The sequence below is a fragment of the Talpa europaea genome (genome assembly GCF_964194135.1).
Source record: "Talpa europaea genome assembly, chromosome: 1".
NCBI classification, from domain to species: Eukaryota; Metazoa; Chordata; class Mammalia; order Eulipotyphla; family Talpidae; genus Talpa; species Talpa europaea.
The window spans coordinates 37,254,963-37,274,770 of record NC_140073.1 but is presented as its reverse complement, the minus strand read 5'-3'; the positions used below and the strand labels follow the sequence as shown (position 1 = coordinate 37,274,770).

Genomic DNA, 19,808 nt, shown 5'->3' with positions numbered 1-19,808 from the left:
TATACCCCAGTTCTTGTATAAATAAATCTTAAAAAAAAGTATGGTGGTAAAATGCAAATCAAAACTACCATGAGATACCATCTTACACCAGTGAGAATGGCACATATTAAAAAAACTAGCAACAACAAATATTGGTGAGGGTGTGGAGAAAAAGGAACTCTCCTGCACTGTTGGTAGGAGTGCAAACTGGTCCAACCACTATGGAGAGCTGTGTGGAGATTCCTCAACCTACTAAACATAGAGCTTCCATATGATCCAGCAATTCCTCTCCTAGGTATTTACCCAAAGGACACAGAAACATCAATTCCAAAGAGCACCTGCACCCCTATGTTTATAGCAGCACTGTTTACAATAGCTAAGCTTTGGAAACAACCCAAATGCCCAAAAATAGATGACTGGATCAAGAAGATGTGGTACATATACACCATGGAATATTACTCAGCATTCAAAAAAGATAAACACATGCAATTTGCAGCAACATGGATGGCGCTGGAAGGGATCATGCTCAGTGAAATAAGCCAGGAAGAAAAAGAAAAATACCGGATGGTCTCACTCATAGCAGGAATCTAGAAAACTTAAATAAGGGACCAGGAAAATGAATAACTACAAGAAAGTGAAAATCAAAATCAACAAACAACTATGAACCAGAGACACTCTATGGGTGGTGGGGGGCGGGGCGGGGAGGGATTGGGGTCAAAATTAGGGGATTGCAATTGTATGGGGAATATGAAAATAAAATTTATTAAAAAAAAAAGTATGGTGGTAGATGTGACATTCTCTCTTTCCCTGTTTCTCAAGGTTCACCCTGGACTACTCTAGGGTTTAACTGCATTGTACAGACAACAAAAGTTTAATTCTTATGTAATAAGGATGGTGACAGGAAAACAAGAGAGATGAGCTGTGGACATGTGAGGAGAAGTGGGAGGTCAAAGGTTACCCCAGCACATTTTAAAGATCAGAGGTCAGGTGCTCTGGGCCAGGAGCTCAGCCTGCATGGGGCCATTAGCAGGAATTGCAAAGCTGGTATCTTTATTCTGGGATTTGACTTGTCAAGGAAGCAGCTTGGTAAGGAAATGGCGTGGTTCATCTTGAAGAATACCCACTGATCGCACACTATGTTAGCTCTCAATGCTCTGAAAGGTCCCAGGGATTCTGAGTCAAACCAGACAAGAAGTCTCCCTTTTCTTAACATATTAGGGGGGTCAGATATGTGAACAGGAAATTACAATGCAGTATGGAAAGTGTCTTGATAGGATAACCACAAGGTTTGAGCCAAAAAGAAGAGGGCTGCTCATCAGACTGGGGACATGGAAAGGGCTTTTCAAGGGGTTTCTATTGAGTTTGAAAGGGTGGCCACAGTCAGCCAGTGGAGGTGGTAAGGCAGTGCAGTGTTGCAGGCACCTGAAAAGGCCTGTGCAAGGCAGAGATTATAATAAGCACGGTTTTTTCTGGGAACATAAGATGGAAGGAGCCAAGAGTATGAGTTGCGGAGGGGCAAGGGATTAGACGGTTGCTGGTGAGATCCCAGTGAATTTAGCCCAGCTGAAGAATCTGTATTTTATGCTAGGGCAAGGTAATTAAGTCCTGTATCTACCCCTTTAGGGATCTGTGACCTTGGGCAAGTCTCCTCTGCTTTGCTATATCAGAACTTTATATGAATTTTGCCTTGAATCTGAGCTTTCTCTCCAACACTTCAAAAAGTATATGAAAAGGTGACTTGCTTCTAAAAGCCTGCACAACTAGGTGCACCCAGGAAAGGCAGTGGGTTGATGAAGGCCCAGGGACCTACTTTGAAGAAGGACAGCATCTCAGCTTTATTATTTAGAAACACAAAGCTGGCTCAGAACCATGCCATCCCCATGTGCTGGCAGCTGAGAACACTGCAAAGGCAACAATCAGGATGGAAAATTCCCCTCTCCCACTTCCTGAAACCTTTAGCCCAAGGTGGCAGCTGGTGGCCTATTATTCCTTGGAGCTCTGGAGATATGGAAGAGTTCTATTTGTGCAATCCTAGGCAGGAGAAGTTTATTTCTCTTGATGAGGAAGTATAGTTTATGAATACAGGAATATTTCCTTAGATTTTTATTTTTTTGTTCCTTAGAAATTAAATTATTGCACTAAAGGGACAGATGCAATTCTTTTGACTTGATAAGGTCTGGCTTCTTCTTCCTTGGAGGAACATAAAACACTGAATCATTTATTCATTGCTTGAACAAATTTCAAGGGTGCTGTCAGAATCAAAACTAGATCAGGCAGCTGAGCTTGAAGATGAGACAGTTAAGAAAGACCAGGGACACTGGGCATCAGGTAGGTCTGGCAGATAGAAGAGGCAGAATTCCAGGACTTGGAACTGGAGAGAATGACCTCATCCCTTGAGGGACAGAGATAGGCCTTCATGGTTCTCTTCCCCATGGCAAGATTAAAGGCTGGACAGCAGTCAGTCCTTACGAAACTATGGAATCAACAGATGCCTGAAGATTGAGACCCAATTATGAGACCTGGGGTCCAAGGCAAGAACTAGATCACAAAAAAGGAATTATAAAATAGCTAATAAATATATAACACTTAACATATGTTAAGCACTCTTTTAAACTATTTACATATATCAATATATTTCAACCTCACAGTAGTCCTGTTGTAACAGGGTGGTCCCCAGGAAAGGGGGAGTTTCCCTGCCCCACCCAAGGGAGGGTGGAGCTGAGCAGGAAGAGGAGAAGCAGAAGAAGAGACTGAGGAAGGAAGGAAGCAGGATGGAGCCAGGAGACCTGGAGGAAACACATGGAGCCTAGAGACACGTGAAGAAGCTGCGCTTGTCTTTTGGTCGTGGACGGGGTGACACAGATGTGGGTGAGACCCATGGGGAGGTGACCATGGCAGCTTTTATCTTGATGTTGATTTTGCTCTTTTCCTTCCGGGCTTGTTTGGTTGTTTCTGACTCTTTTCTGTGGGTCCCCCCTGGAAGATGCTTTAGACTTGTGGCAGGCTTTGGGGCTTTGCTCTGGGCCAATCCCATTTGGATGGACTTTTACCCACGAGGGGACGGGTAACTTTGGGTGCTTCATTTAGAAACTAGACTCTTTGCCTTACCTGTATTGTTTCCTAGTTTTATTAAAGATCCTTCCCATTAAAGTCTCATATGTTTTGTGTTGATGCGGTGGATGGCAGAACCCATTTAGAATAGGCAGGTTTGCGGGGTTTGGGCTGACCCTCTCCCTGTCCTATAACACTGTGAAGTTGGCATTGTTGTCATTCCCACTTTTTAAGTCAGAAAACTGAGGCACAGAGAGGTAAATTAAGTGACCGTGCCTAGCATCTCACAGACAGTGGTGGAAGCAAGAGGGTTTAGTCCTGTTCTAGGGTCTACACACTTGACCATTAGATGTGACAGCCTTATTAGAATTGGGTGAAGGATGGATTGGGTGATGTGCTCTTACAAAATTTTTCCAAACAAGAGAAAATCACTGGTTCCTGAACCTGTGAGCTGTATTGAGTCAGTAGGGGCAGAGCCTCAGCAGGCTCACTTTCAGGCTCACTTTTGCTATAAGCCCTATTTGTTGTGAATTATCTGTAAACATGGAATTTATAGTTTCTTTGATTAGTAAACAAACAAACAAAAAAAACCCTTCAGTCTGACAGCTTTTTGTTTTTTTGTAATGAAAGTTTTGACTCAGTAGCCACCTTGTTAGGGAGCTGATTTCTTGCCTTGGTTGATAGAAATATCTGACTGACAACCTCTCAGTTGGTGCCTCTGGCACGGACACAGTGTGAGCCATTTTCACGTGTTATGTGTTCAGAACTCAAACTGACAGCACTATTCTATTAACTTGTTTCTCTGCTCCCTGCTCCCACTCTGTCTGTCACCCAAAACAAGAATTTCAAAACAGAGTTAAGATGTTTCTCTGATCATTATAACCTAAGTAAGTATTAATGAAGAATAAGACCCTGATAAGTTGGGTGGAAGAAGCTTTTTACTGCTTTATTTCCAACACGAAACTCAAGAATCCTTGCAAATTGGGAGGATGTTTGGCAGGAACGAAGTGGCTGGCACAAAGCATGCAGCAATTCTAGTCATGAACGTGAATAGTCAGCCTTATTTGGCATAAACAACTCTTCAGGGAATATTTTCAACTCATTGTTTGGAAAACTTCAGGACATAAATGCTGTTAGTTTCAGTGGAGTTTTGTTTGTATGCGGGTCTCTTCTGATAAACTTATTAAGATTTTTAGAAAATACACATTTCCCCTTCTGATTGTTTTAAGCACTTAGGATATTTCCTTTAAAATGGAGAAGACTTCACACAGCAAGTCCATTCAAATTCATGCATTGAGTACTAATTCCATATCAGATACTACGCTAGAGCTGGGGATACATGATGGTCCCAATTAACTCCAATATTTTTTTCCTGAATCTGCATAAAACCATTATAAAAGGCATGGAAAAAGAAGAAAAAGGATCAAAAAGGAAGTTTGGCCAACATGATTTCCAACATACATAGAACCTTGATGCAAATTATATTTGTATGGCCCCGTGGTTGAAGATGAGAGATTTTTCCAGATCTACGGATTAAAGGAAGCAGGATGATTTGACTTAGGTAGATTTTAGAGAGTTTAGATTCTGTCCTATGTAACATTTTCTTGATATCATTACAAAGGGAAGAGTAGATTCCAGCAGCCTGGTTCTTCCATCTGTTAATGAAAAAATGTCTACTCTGCTTTGTATGGGCTGGGAGTTAGTGATACGGTTATGAACAAAAGATGACCCTTGTCCTCAGGGAGTTAACAGTCTAGTGCAGGAGACAGAATATGCTTATTTTTTTTTACCAGTTAGAATCAGTTGCATGATGTCAGAGTAAACAAAAAAACAGTTGCAGCCCAAAGAATGAGATCACTCTTTCCTCTGTCTTTGAGGTGGAAAAAGACCTTCTTGCCTGTCCTTCTTGCCCAAGGGGAAAAGATGTTTAGATTGCCAGATGTCAGTTTCTACCCTCCTTAGTCCTGCCTGGGTTTCCTGGGTGTCTACCATACACCAGGTACTTTTCCCATCATTAGATATACTGCAATGAACAGTGGGCAGTGATAGTTCCTGGAAGTTACCCTTTAATGAAAAGACAGCTACTTTAAACAAATAATTATGGAGCAGCCACATTTTATGTGAATGTGCATCAAAGGGCATAGACACATATACATATATTAATAAATACATAGGAAAGATATATAAAATACTGATAAAGTCTCCCTGTATGCAAAATGTAAAACAGTATCAATTCCCTCTCCCCCAATTAAAAAAGAATTGTCGAGAAGCATAATTTCAAAGCTGACAACAAAGTGGGTTTTAAACTGAGCTTGGGCTCTTGATGTCCATCTGTCCATTTTCATAGCTGGTGTCAAAAAGCAGCTTTAATATGTTTTCAAGATTCAGCTTGAGTTCTATAAACTTTAAATTATGTGGCTACCTTAAGACCACAACTCTGGGGAAACACACAGTAGTCATACAAAACAAGAAATAGTTAAAAGGGTACAAAGGCTTATAAAGAGACTTTGAAAACCAGACCCAGTCCAGTGTGGGGTATCAGGGAAGAGACCTCCTTGAAGAAGTGATGGTTTTGGCTGAAATAAGAAGACTGGATAAGACCTGGCTTGGCAAAGAGGGCTACCAGTGTTAGGGGGGAAAGGATGTCCCAAAGCAAATTCCATATAGGCTTTGTGGACTCTACCCCCACCCCAGGTCAAAGCCAAAGACACTGGGAACTCCAAATCCCATCACCACCAAAGGGAAGGTGGCTGGGACCTGAGGGTGGGGTTAAGCAGCCAGGTGGATAAAAAAGGCAGACACGTGGGCTTTGGGGGGCTCTCTATTTTTGGGCTCTCGGCCAGCTCGCAGCGTCAGGCCAGCTCTGAGAGTGACTTTGGGTTTCCAGGTCGTCGGATCGGGTAGGACGCATTAAAGACTTTATTTCCCTATTTTCTCCCTGAGTTGTACATTTTCCTTATTTCTTTTTCTCTTGTAAATAAACCTTTTATTAACCCTTTTGTGTGTGTCTGTAGTAGAGTATTCATAAGTCCCTTTAAAGCGCTCGGGTGAGGACCCACAGCCAGGAACCCGTTTAATATCGGGGTTGCTCTATAACACCAGGACTCAGCTCAACAATTAGGGGGGTTTTCTTATCTCATCCTCACTTTGCATCTTCCCTCAGATCCTAATATACTTGGTTGGTTGGTTGTTGCTCAGATCCTAATATACTTTGAAATAGTTCCCACGTAAGGAATTGTTTATGTGTACTTGGGGGAGGGATGGAGTAAGAGAGGGAAAAAAGAGAGGGAAACCAAATAAAACTAATTTTGGCTAACGGAAATCGCAGAGCACAAAAATCCCACACTCTGTTAACTTCCTTCACTTATGCACAAAAATACAAGTCAGTAAATACTAACTTGCAATTAAAGGTAGCTGACTAGTTCCATGTGTTTGCCTGGCGGATTGTGAAATATATGTGTATTTGTTTAGAAATTCCTTTCTGGGGGGGAGGCAAATGTCACAATTGTAAACTCCATTTCTTCTGTTGGTTAGGCTGTCTGTAAAAAGAAATCTTTTGTAAAGAGTCTTTTAATTTAAAATTTGTGGTCATTCATTTTCAGTGGTATTTGTAAAGTTAGAGTTGATAAAATATTTCTGGCACTCAGCCCTCTCTTAATTTTGGATGTGGAGGAAATTGAGATGCAAGGTCAGAATTTCACCAGATTTTCACTGGATGATGGAAGTCAATCAGATGAGGACTTGTCTAAGATATCACCATGAAATCAGAACTAAATCCTTGCTGAAATGTTGAAAATTTGGGCGGGTAAAATGACAAAGCTAGAAATAAATGTTTGACAGCCTTGGCTAACACAAGATTTGCTGAGTATCTGGTACTGAAATAAATACCATTTATGCATTATCTCATTTTAATTTAACAATGACTAACACTTTGTGAGCTCTCACTATATGCCAAGCTTGTTTTAAGAACTGTAAGAATGTTAATGTCTCTAACCTTACAATAACCCAATGATGTAGATTCTGCTTTGCGAAACTGGAGCTCAGTGAGGTCACTTGGAGTCTTTTCCAAGGTCTTACAATGAGTAAATGGAGGAGCTTAGATTTGAACCAGGCTACTTCGGAGCAGTCTCAGATTCAAGAAGCTCCGTTGGAGCAGACTTCCAAGTCCATGGTTGCTAGAATGTCTGTGATAAGAGTTGCCTTTCAGCAAAGTGTTGATAGTTACTCTTTTTCTTGGGGCAAGAGAAACCTGGATTATAGTTTCTCTCACCTCAGAAATGACCCTTTTCCCAACTCTTACAGTGCTCTGATATTTGGTGTTGAGATTGCCTATTCCAGCTTTTCCCCGCCTTTCTGCTATTACATATTTTTCTGATTTTAGCCTTCACATTAAAAGCCTAGTCCCCATCCATTTTTTTTCTGAGGAGCTCACCTTCAAGATAGAGATCAAAGTTTAAGAGGGAAGCAGAATTAACTCAGAAACTTGGTAACCACTCAGATCTGATGGAACCAATGATGAAACCAATGATGGAGTCAGAGACTTGAAAAGCAAAGCCAAAGGAATCCATGTCCACTGCAGTAGGGACCTCCGGACAGATGTACGACTCTCTTCAAAGGTTGCTTAGGGACTCAATAAACCCGAGAAGACTGTGCCCTGAATCTCAATGTGGGTGGGCGGATAAAGGAACATTATTCCTCTTCTTCCTCTAGGTTTTCCCAGGGTGTGCGCAACAAAGCAAATGCAATTTGCATTCAATGACTGAAAGCCGCTCACATCTGTAAACACTAAGTGTCCCCGGCAGCAAAACCCTCCAGAAAGCCTCTCAGCCCCATTTCCAGGAGCCAGATGTGAAGAGAAAGCCTTCTTCTTTCCATTGTTCTTTCCACTTGAGCTGCAAGGCCCTGGGAAGTTCCACGTGAGGGGAAAACATGGCACATTTTCTTTTAAATTGACTCAAGCTTATTATGTTAGCGTGAGTTTAATTAAACTCTCGCTGGTGGTTGTGCAAAAGTTTAACTTCCTTCCAAGTCTTTCTCCATGTGTTCCCTGCAGGTAGTATACTCTTTTCCCTTTCAATGAAAGGTCATTAGGACCATATGAATATGCACAGACTGTGCAAGTTTCCAAGATGTTCTCGGGGCATTTGACTCATAACTTTCAATTTAATCAATCAACTCAGTGGTATACTAAAGGGATTACAACTATCTTATTCCCTGATCACAGGCTATCAGCTTTATTGAAGGGCTCCCTGTACTAATCCTTTTCACTAAAAATAAGACATGGCTGCCTGTGCTGTGATTTCCTATAGCCTTTGTCCTCTTTTATATGTGCTTTCATTCTGAATTTAACAGAGGCTAGGAAAAAGCTGCAAGTATTTCTTTGTACTCATGCTTCACTTCCAGCCCCAAACAGTAGAGGTCTTGCAAATTGGGAGGGATGTTTGCCAGGGCTGTAGTGCCTGGCACAGATCTTTGCAGAAACTCTACTTGTGATTAGAAATAGTTGGTCTTTCTTGGCATAAACAATTCTTGAGGGTATATTTTTCAACTCATTGTTTGGAACACTTAAGTACATAAAAGCCATTAGCCTTAGCAGAGTTTTGTGTGCAAATTCCTGGGTAACTATATATAATGTTGCTGTTTGATGGACTTTGTATAGTCCCTCTCATACAATTTCATGAAGTTGTTTGGAGTTTAGAATATTTTTGTGCAAAGGAAAAATGAGGTCTTTATTATTAAAGTATGTGCTTCTTGGAATCATAATATAGGAACTGGCAAACAGTTTTGAAGAAAATATTAAATGAAAAATGCATGGGTTGGTATCATTCTTATATGTTAGTCACATCCATTTTGTCAGGGACAGTGGTAGTATTAGAGTTGACTAAATAACTGATCCACGACTTGCCAATGAATCCAATCATTCTTTCTCCTCAAATCAGTTCAAAACATATGTCTACTTAAGCTATATGATTGAGACACAGAAACCATGTGCTCTTTAAACAGTCAACCAGTAGTAGTAAATGGCAAACAAGTTATCATTAAATTAATTTACCCCTTTTAGTGGTAATGAGACTTTACCTTGAGAGATATAAAGAAAGCAATACTTAATATAATATAAATCCTAAATGGTCAATCCAATATGGTGTGTCTCATTAAAGAAAGAATATGCTCTAGAAATATTTTGTGGACTTCCAGGAGAAGTCAATGAAAGGCTGTGAACCTTCCAATTTCAAGTCTAAATGCCAGTAATAGAAGCAAAGTTTCAGAAATGGCAGTGATCATCATCACAAAGAACTCAAGAATGAATAAAAGGGGAAAAGATTATTTTGAACTATTAAAAATGTTTGGCAATATGGAGAAACATGAATTATGGACCTGGGTGTCAGGTGGAGCTGGGGTGGGGGCTGTGGAATCAGTAAACCATGAAATGACATGAAAATCAAAATCTAGAAAACAGTTATAATCTATTTGTGGGAGAAGGACACTACACCCGTTTCAGAAGAGCTCCTAATGGAAAGGAATATACTGATAATACAGGTGAAATGTGGAACTGAATGCTACAAGACACTAAATAAAGAAAAAAGAAAATGAACTAGAGAAAAATATGCCAAGCACCGAAATAGATATTAAAAGATGCAAAGGAGAATGATCAAGACAATGGAGCAGTCTGAGAAAGATAGGAATTCCTAAAGAAAGAGAAGGAATAAACAAGAATAAACTGAGCACGCTGCCTACACACAATAGATACTCTGGTATGATTTGTGGAATGAATTAATAGATGACAAAGAACAAAACCTCAAACACTGAAAAAGCGATCTACTAGAAGAAAAATAGCACCAACAATAAATTGTTGAAGGACTAAATAAAACCCTATTTAATATCCCATTTAAAATAACTGGGATTAATATGTATCATCAAATATTTTATCTACAAGAGAAAAACAAAGCATTGTTTGGGGAATGAGGTTACAAAATTTCAAATAAAGGAATATATTTTATAAAAGAGTAAGGGCTATGTTTTCTTTCATTGTATTGGAAATCCACATACAAACTCTAGTCAGAGCAAAAAGATGTATTATTTGTTTTTTTTTAAATCCTGTGAAGTTGTTACCCAAATGCAAAGACCTTCATAGGTTTCAGTCTTAAGAAGTTTAATCACTTACTAATTGACAACTGTTGTCTTCAAAAGTTACTTTAAAAAGAAATCTGATCTTAAAAGACATGAAATTAATGTGCTTTTAAAAATAGTGAGAAATCCTTTATTATTAAATATGTAAAGGTATAAGTGAATAAGGATAGTTACAGGGAAGAATTGTTGTGATAGGATTGGGGGACTAAGAATTGTTAAATTAAAAGTAGAGTAAGAGAAAGAAAGAGTAGTAATTTAAATCAGTGGAGGAAGGAAGTGAGAAAAGAGTTGAGAGAAACAAAACACAGCAAAAGTTTTCTCATGAAAGTGAATCAAAAGATACTATTTTAGGGGCCTCCCCAGTGGCACAGCGGTTGAGCGCTGGGTTGCGAAGCTGCCTGCAGCCTCTGCAGCACTGGTTCGATTCCCGGCTGCTCCCCGGCCGCAGACCCCTCCTACCACCCGCTGCTCCGCTCAGCAGTGTACTTCGGTCCTTCTGCCTGCTCTGCTCCCCGCTCTGGCTCTGGTGAATTCTCTCACCCTCCCGCGCTTCTGACTGTACCCAGTGCTTGTATAAATAAAAATAATAAATCTTTTTTTTAAAAAAGATACTATTTTAATTAGATGTGGCTGCATTGATAAAATATCTTTGTTTATTTTAAATTGATAACTGATTGAATTAAAAAGATTGTGGCCGAAGGGAATAAAAATAAGCAAAACCAAAACTAAACAAATGCATTGTCTATATAATGCCAAAGAAAACCTAGAAAAATGACAAGTTAACTATAAGAACTAGGGGGTAAGAGCTGAGTGGCAGAACATAAACTAAATAAGATTAAAATAAGTTTAAATTTAAATAATCATGTGGGAAACAAAACAAAACTAAACCAAGAAACAAATAAAAAAACAAAGCGCCTCCTAAAAAAAAAAAATCAAATCAAAACAAAACAAAACTATTTCCAATTAGGTTAATGGTATAATTTACTGGGAAATCATTTAAAAGATTTAGAAAGTCTAAGAACAAGAAAAAATACATTTAAGAAAACAATAAAAAGATGAATTAAAGTGAAGGAAAAGTAGGTGGGATGTCAGAACAGGTGAACTTAAGGCAAAAATTATTAAAGAAAGCTAATTATGTTAATTGTGTGACAGCAAAAGTCAGCATTAATAATGAGAGCATAATGATACTATGTCTATGGGGCCCAAAGAACTTAACAGCAAATAGAAAGCAATCACCATTTAAAAATCAAAGAGAAATTATAAGTACACAAATTTAAATCAAGATGTTAATGCCCCATTATCAGAATGTGAAAACTCAAGAAGAAAATGATAAGATAATAGAATAGAAAGCCTGAAAAAACATAATGAAATTTATTACAATATAGCTTTAAGGATAGATATTGCCAAGAACTAAAAAGACTGAACAACAACAACAAAAAACTCTGAAAGTGTATTGCTGGTTCCTGATGAGATGGTAAATTAACATATACACCTCCTCTAAATTCAACCCTGAAAACTTCAGAGACACTGAAATAAAGGAGAGCTCTGCCTATCCCGACTGGAGGCTGGGGGTGAGGGGTAAAAGCAGCCAGAGGTGGCAAGTGACCTGATGGAAGAGTGAAGAGCATGGATGGAGAAGTGAGGAGTCTTCCTCTTTGGGAGGACTTAGTGTTCTCCTAGTGACCCTCTCTGACCCCGCTAAGGGAGCGTCCTTGTCTATCCTGCAGCCCAGGTTTCTGCAGCACCTCGCCAGCTCTATTCCTGTTCCTCGCCAGCGCCATCTCAGGACAGCAAATCCTCAAGGGCTCAGGCCTCCTTGGGGGTACCCTTTTCTATCCCCTCATATGGGGGATTAGAACCTAAGGAGACCCTCTCTCCTTTTCCTGCTTTGTTCTAAGATTATTGGGATGAACACTTGGCCATAGAAGTTGCCCAGTGGATGGAAGCTGATAGGGAAGTTGGTAGCAATGAAGTGATGCTTAAAGTTCTCTTCCCTGGTCTTATTCCTTTCTCCTTCTTCAAACATATCAGAAGAGCTAGTGTTAGGATTTGCCCTCCCCCATCACATATTAACAGTCACATAATCAGAGAAATATAAGACCACTTGCCACAATAACTAATTACCATGGGGTACTACTAGCAAAAGTATAAATGAACTGAACATGAATTATGCTTTATTGCAAGTGAGGGACCAAAAAAAAATTTTTTTTTTAAGATTTATTTATTTATTTATACAAGCACTGGGTACAGTCAGAAGCCCGGGAGGGTGAGAGAATTCACCAGAGCCAGAGGGGAGAGCAGAGCAGGCAGACTGACGAAGTACACTGCTGAGGAGAGCAGCGGGCGGCAGGAGAGGTCTGCGCCCATGTGGGACCCTCGCCCAGCGGCCGGGGATAGAACCGGCGCTGCAGAGGCTGCGGGCAGCTTCACAACCCAGCACTCAACCGCTGCGCCACTGGGGAGGCCCGAGGGACCAAAAATTTAACAGAAGTCCTGATGCATACCCTCAAAAACATAGGGAGAGATTAAGTAATATGAAGAAGAACAAGTAAAGCTAAAGAACTAAATGTATATTGGGTGTTAAATATTTATAATGGCTGAATCTTATCATGAGGAAACATCGGACAATGTGAAATTGAGAGTCTACAAAATAATTGCTTGGCGCTTTTAAAAAACGGACACAAGGGACTATGGTGATGGGCCATGGGGGTTATGGTGGTGGGAACTACTGGGACTGCACCTGAGGGGAGAAATCAAATACTTTTCAAAAATTAACAATGATGCAAGAAAATACTTCACCTAAAAATATACTTTAAAAAGGTTCTATATGTTCATAGCAGATAAAAAAGTATCACTGTCAAGGTCAAGACTGACTAGCATCCAGGTTAAAGGATGCTAAAGAGACATGACAAATAAGTGCAGTGTGTGTCCTTATATCAGATCATGAAACAGAATTTATAACTACCTTTCGCGACAGAGGCTGTGCTGTGCAATATGGTGCCCCAGCCACATGTGGCAACTGAGCCACTGAAATGTGACTAGTCTGAGTTGAAGTGTGTTATAATTACAGAATACACACTGGGTTTCAGTATGGAAAAAAAGAATGTAAAATATCTCAATAATAAATGCTGATATGAATTAAATGATGGAATAATAGTTTGGCTATATTGGCTTAAATAAAATATATTATTAAAATTAACTCCACTTGTTTCTTTTCACTTCTTTAATGTGGCTACTAGAACACTGAAAATTTTATATGTGGCTCATATTTATGGTTTGCATTATATTGATACCACATAGTATTGCTATAGAGAACATTAGAAGTATAGCTAGTTCAACGCGCACATGATATATAGATTGGATAATAGTATTTTATCAATGTCAATGATAAATACACTGTGATTTTATGAGAGAATGTCCTTGTCTTCAGGAAATAAACACTGGGGTATTTATAGGGGAAAGGGAGCAGGCATGGAGTCTGCTACTTAAACTCAAAAGTTCAGAAAAAATACATATATATATATATACACATATATATATATGTATATATAAAATTTGAGATGCGGGGGAAGGGAGAGAGAGAGAGAAGAGAGAAGAAAGGAGGGAAAGCAAATGTGGCAAACTTTATTTCAGAACCTGGGTGGAAGACAATAGGAATTCTATGTACATCCTTGCAACTTCTACACAAATTTGGAATTATTTCAAAATAAAACCTTGCCCCCAACCCCTATCCAATGGTTAGAATAGGCAGCACACACTCCATTTCTCCTTCACTGTGGAAGGAGAACAGCTACCATGACCTGTGAAAACCTCAGATGTGAGGTCTTCTGGCCAAGTGTGCGATTTCACTGCATCGCTGGAGGCTGCAGCTTTCTGTAAGTTTGCTGTGACTGAACCAGAAAGGAGGCATACGCAGACTTCTATAGGGATGATGATCCAGTGAGAGGTGTTGGGGAGGTAAGGGAGCCTGGGATCTTTCAGAGGGCAAAATGATCTTGAAACAGAAAGGATTTCTTTGCTTGACGTCCATGGAAGCTTGTCACGGACTTGCATTCCTGAACTATGAAACATATTTGCACTAAGAATTAGTTTCTCTTGATAAGTAATTAAATACTGTGGAGAAAAAATAATAAGCAGCACAGTAGTTGGGCTAAAAAGCAGGATGGTTAGCACTGAAGAAAGGAGTGATGGAACTCTCCCAGGAGGTAACAGAAAGGTATGAAGAAAGAGAACAAATAAACAAAAATCTAAATGATATAAAGATGATAAGTAGGAGTGACAAAATCTGGGTAACTAGGGGCTCAGAAAAAGAGAGGAAAAGGAAAGGAAATATTTTAAGAGAAATAAATCTCCTAGAATTAAAGGAAGAGGAAAGACCTCACCTTGGATTCATAGAGTAGAAATCTGTTTTTCAGAAAGAAAAAATCCACACCTAGAAACAATTAATAATAAAAATCAAGAACATCAAAGACACAATACAGAAACTGAAAAACAGAGGGAAATAGTACTTCATCTAGAAACAAAAATCCAGATTGATATTGGGCTTCTAAATAGCTGCGAGTAAGTACACAATATTTTACTGTACAAAGAAAATTATTTTGAAGCTAGCTCTTATATTCAACCATATGTCATTTTAAATGTGAGCACATAACAATAATATTCTCAAGCATATAAGGCCTTAAGGGGTTTGCCTTGCAAAGATCTGCAATGGAAACACTTTTATAAGAAGTACTCAATAAAAAAAAAATTGCCAAAGGTCAATGGGTTATCAAAACTTTAATAAAATTTATATTTGTGTAAGAAAAGAGAAATAAAGACTAACAAAAACACAAGTATTCATAACAACTAAGAAATAAAATTCTAGGAATTAATCTATGTAAAGTGTATATTTGGGTAGAAGGTCTAGAGAAACCAAAGGAGGCTGAGAGCAGTTTAATGTTCTTGCTTTGTTCCAGGGAAGATGTACATATTAAAATGTTTATGAAATCAATAGAGATAAACATAGCGTGTGTCTTAAATTAAGAGCAACTGTCAAAAGAATAACTAAAAGGAATAAAAGAACTTTTAAGCTAGTAGAAGAAAACTTAATTTAGGCAAAGGAAAGAAAAGTAATTTAAAAAGAAACAAAAGAGATTGCAATCAGAATAAAAATAAGATGGCAGAAATAGTTACAATATGACAGTATTCACAATAAATGTGGGATAAGCAGAATGAAGCAAAAAACAAATTAAGCCAGGGGGGTCCTACCTGGGCCAATAATGCTCATGTGCCATGAAGTCAGTAACATACCCCTCGGGACTTGAGGTGGACTAAGAGAAAAGGCTTTCTTAAACAAACATAAATGGGGTTATTAAAAATACATTGCAAATTAAAAAAAAAGGAAATTATCTATTATATACTCTCTTACCCAAACAAAATAAACAAAATTAAGAACCAAAGTATAAACCAAAGTCATTGAATACTTGGAAATTTAAAAAAGCTCTGCTAATTAGCAAGTGTGTCAAGAAGAAAAAGTACAAAAGGACTATATTAGGAAAACAATGAAAATAAGAACTACATATTAAAAAATTCCAGGAGAGCCTCAGAGTTCTATAAGAACAAAATTCACAACCTTAAATGCATTTATTACTAATTTTTAAAAACAAAAATGGCAAAAACAGTATATTAAGAAAGTAATACAAAAATTTATCAAAGGAGCAAAAGGGTAATCTGAAGAAATGGATGGAGAAAATAGAATGTATAAAGCCAGATGTATGGGCATTAGAAAAGAGTAATAAGCACTGTTTACTATGCAACAAAACTCCGTGAAAGCCAGCACAGGCAGTTTTAGATAGGAAATAAAGGAGAATTATTGTACTTTATAGTTGTTTATGAAAGAGTCTGAAAGTCTTAATCAAATGGTTGATTTTTTAGTAAGGAAAGTAATATTCTAAAACTAACACAAAAGAACCTGAATATCCCAAAAACTTTCATAAAGAAATTGGAAGAGATGGGGTGAAATAATCAGTGTTTGTGGGTTTTATGAAATATCAATTACCAGCAGAGATGGATAGCTAGTAACTCATTAATTTATTCCTCAAAGTTAATATGATCTTGAAACTAAAGCCAGATAAAGAGCAGGTTTTAGACCTTTTTCACTCTTTCTAAAATGTTATAATTGTAACTTTTTAAATTGCGGTAATGGTTTACAACACTGTATACGATTTAGGTGTACAGAGTCACACCTCTTCAGATATATGTCACCGCACCACACCTGCCACCAAAGCCCCGATAGGTGGGGAGAACTTACATGCCATGCTGGAAAGTTAAAGGAGAGTCTCATTAAGGGAGAGTCACTGCAGAAAGGGCTCTGGGCCAGATGGACCTGGATTCCAAGGCTGGCTCTACCACACATTTGTTCTTTGAGCTGAACCGAATTGCTAATGTTTCTGGAACTTAATTTCATTTTCCATAAATAAAGAACAAAATAACCCATGGGGGTTCATGCCAGGATTACTGAGAAATGCATGCAAAAAAAAAAAAAAGGATATGCTCTATCCCATCTTGCAAGATGGAAGGTGAAAAAGCTGAGAAAGTCGCTACTAAAGAGAAGAGACCTGAAGCCAAGAAGGCTGGTGCTAGTGGTGAGGCTAAGAAGGCCAAGGCCAAAACCCCTCAGGAGGGGAAACCCCACTGCAGCCAAAGTCTGTCCTAGTGAGAGGAATTGGCAGATAGTCCCGATCTGCTATGTATTCCAGAAAGACCATGGTTAAGAGGAAGTATTCAGCAGCTAAATCCAAGACTGAAAACAAAGGAAGTTCTTGCTACAGTCACAAAACCAGCTGGTGGTGACAAGAACAGTAGTAACCAAAACATTATATTTCACAAAATGCTTAGATTTATCCTACCGAAGATGCACCCCGAAAGTTGCTAGTCATGGGGAAACCTTTCAGCCCGATGTGAGAAAACCATGAGCCCGCATCACTCCCAGGGCCATTCTGACCATCCTAGCAGGGCGGCACAGAGGCAAGATGGTGGGTAGTGGCTTGCTACTTGCAGCTGGAACTCTGTTCCTCAATCAAGTTCCCCCTCATTCAAGGATACACTGGAAATCTGTCATCACCACTTCCACCAAAATTGATTTCAGTGATGTGAAGACCCCAAAACACCTCACTGATGCTTGCTCAAGAAACTGTGTAAGCCCCAACACCAGGAAGGTGGGATCTTCCACACAGAGAAGAAATACAAGATTCCAGAGCAGCCTAAGGTTGATCAGAAAGCTGTGGACTCACAAATTCTGCCAAAATCAAAGCTGTTCCTCAGCTCCTGGGCTACCTCTGCTCTGTGTTTGCTCTCACACATGGAATTTACCCTCACAAACTGGGGTTCTAAATTTCTTAAAAAGAATCTAGTTAGGGCCTCCCCGGTGGCGCAGCTGTTGAGCGCTGGGTTGCGAAGCTGCCCGCGGCCTCTGCGGCACCGGTTCGATCCCCGGCTGCTCCCCGGCCACTGGAGGAGGGTCCCACATGGCGCGCAGACCTCTCCTGCCGCCCGCTGCTCCCCTCAGCAGTGTACTTCGGTCCTTCTGCCTGCTCTGCTCCCCGCTCTGGCTCTGGTGAATTCTCTCACCCTCCCGCGCTTCTGACTGTACCCAGTGCTTGTATAAACAAAAAACAAACAAACAAACCAGCAAACAAATAAATAAAGCATGCCTCTATAAAAAAAAAATATTAAAAAGAATCTAGTTAGATAATGATCCATTTCTTTAAAAAAATGGTGTAATACTTTGCAAATAGTATATAATAGTGGAAAAAGAATAATTATGCAGGGGCTCTAAAAAAGTACTATGATCAAGTTCTATTTATTACAGGATGAAAACAGTCTGGCAAAATGAAAATGATTATAATAGTCTACAAAAAGAGATTAAGTCATAACAATTACATATATCAATAGGTGCTAAAATGGCATTGAAAAGTCCAATGGCCATTACAAAATTAAAAGTAGACCTCTATATTTAACATACTCAAAGTCAATAGCCAATGTTGTATTGAAGTAATATTAAGGGTATTTTAAATATAAATAGGAGCAAAGCCAAGCCACCCATTTTATCATTATCATTTAACATTTTTCGGGCCTCCCCAGTGGCGCAGCGGTTGAGCGCTGGGTTGAGAAGCTGCCCGCAGCCTCCCCAGCACCGGTTCAATCCCTGGCTGCTCCCCGGCCACCAGAGGAGGGTCCCACATGGTGCGCAGACCTCTCCTGCCGCCCGCTGCTCCCCTCAGCAGTGTACTTCGGTCCTTCTGCCTGCTCTGCTCCCCGCTCTGGCTCTGGTGAATTCTCTCACCCTCCCGCACTTCTGACTGTACCCAGTGCTTGTATAAATAAATAAATAAATAAATTAATTAATTAATTAATTAATTAAAAAAAAAACAAAAAAACCCCCACATTTTTCTAACATTGTCAGTGAACAAGACAGAGATAGTAGGAATCGCAGAATAGTAATCAAAAAAAGAAAAGACAAATTACGAGTGATTACTCCTGCAATCTAAGGTATTTTGAGTAAAACTATTAGAAATAAAAGCACATAGGGCCTCCCTGGTGGCGCAGTGGTTGAGCGCTGGGTTGCGAAGCTGCCCGCAGCCTCTGCAGCGCCAGTTCGATCCCTGGCTGCTCCCCAGCCACTGGAGGAGGGACCCGCATGGCACGCAGACCTCTCCTGCCGCCCGCTGCTCCCCTCAGCAGTGTACTTCGGTCCTTCTGCCTGCTCTGCTCCCCGCTCTGGTGAATTCTCTCACCCTCCCGTGCTTCTGACTGTACCCAGTGCTTGTATAAATAAATAAATAAATAAATCTTTAAAAAAAAAAAAAAAGAAATAAAAGCACATAGACGCAATAAAATGCTTAAAAGACCAATAGATTTCTTGTATACTGAATATAACTTGACAGAAAAGGTGAACAAAACTAGAAGTCTCCTTGATAATAACGCAGATGCAAAACAATCCCAGGAATTAACTTTATGAAGCACATCTAAGAAAGGAACTTTAAAATTTCCATGGAGGCAAGGAAATCATTTAGGGAAAATTAAATTTGTTCAGGTCTCGGGGTTTACAGAAAGTATGTGTATGTTTACACCAGGAGCCATAGACTCCCCACTATTAAATGGTGTCCTCTTAGCTAAAATTCCAGAAATTACTGGACACACAAGGACTGAAGTGTCTACTTAAAGCACTGATCCTTTGTCTACATTTTGAGTGGGGTGAGAGCCTAGTTCTGATAAAGGGAGAAGCAAATTAGAGGCCTTGTGAGTGGAACTGAATTGCATCTGAATCTACTCACAGACCCTGAGAAAAGACAGTCCCACTGAATGCCTCCAGATCTTAGGGGAACAATGGCAGAGAAGCAGCATTTGGGGGGAGGGAGAGATGAGATTCTAAGTCAAAGAAAATGGCAGCATAGCAGAGTGGGCAGGTGAAATCTTTTAGTAACAACTGACTTCCTTGTACATGTTACTTTTGATTTTTATTCTATTGAAGTAATACATGTGCAAAGCCTACAAATGAATTTCTGAAAATGGCCATATCAGTCAGGGTCCCATAGGCAACAGATGGTGTAATCAAGTGAGGCAAGAGAGGAGAGTTTGATGAAGGAACAATTTATAAGGGCACGGCAGGG

General features: G+C 39.5%; 1 protein-coding gene and 1 pseudogene across 2 annotated transcripts in view; one reads left to right on the top strand and one right to left on the bottom strand.

Annotated features, from left to right (window-relative positions):
• The window catches only part of SPON1 (spondin 1), a gene marked incomplete at both ends in the record, with an annotated part of 254,956 nt that overhangs the window by 112,765 nt on the left and 122,383 nt on the right, over nt 1–19,808 (bottom strand). The gene's annotated exons all lie outside the window — the stretch shown is intronic.
• On the top strand, nt 16,576–17,529 carry LOC311179492 (large ribosomal subunit protein eL6-like; annotated as a pseudogene). Its single transcript has one exon. The product of its transcript is annotated as a large ribosomal subunit protein eL6-like (transcript).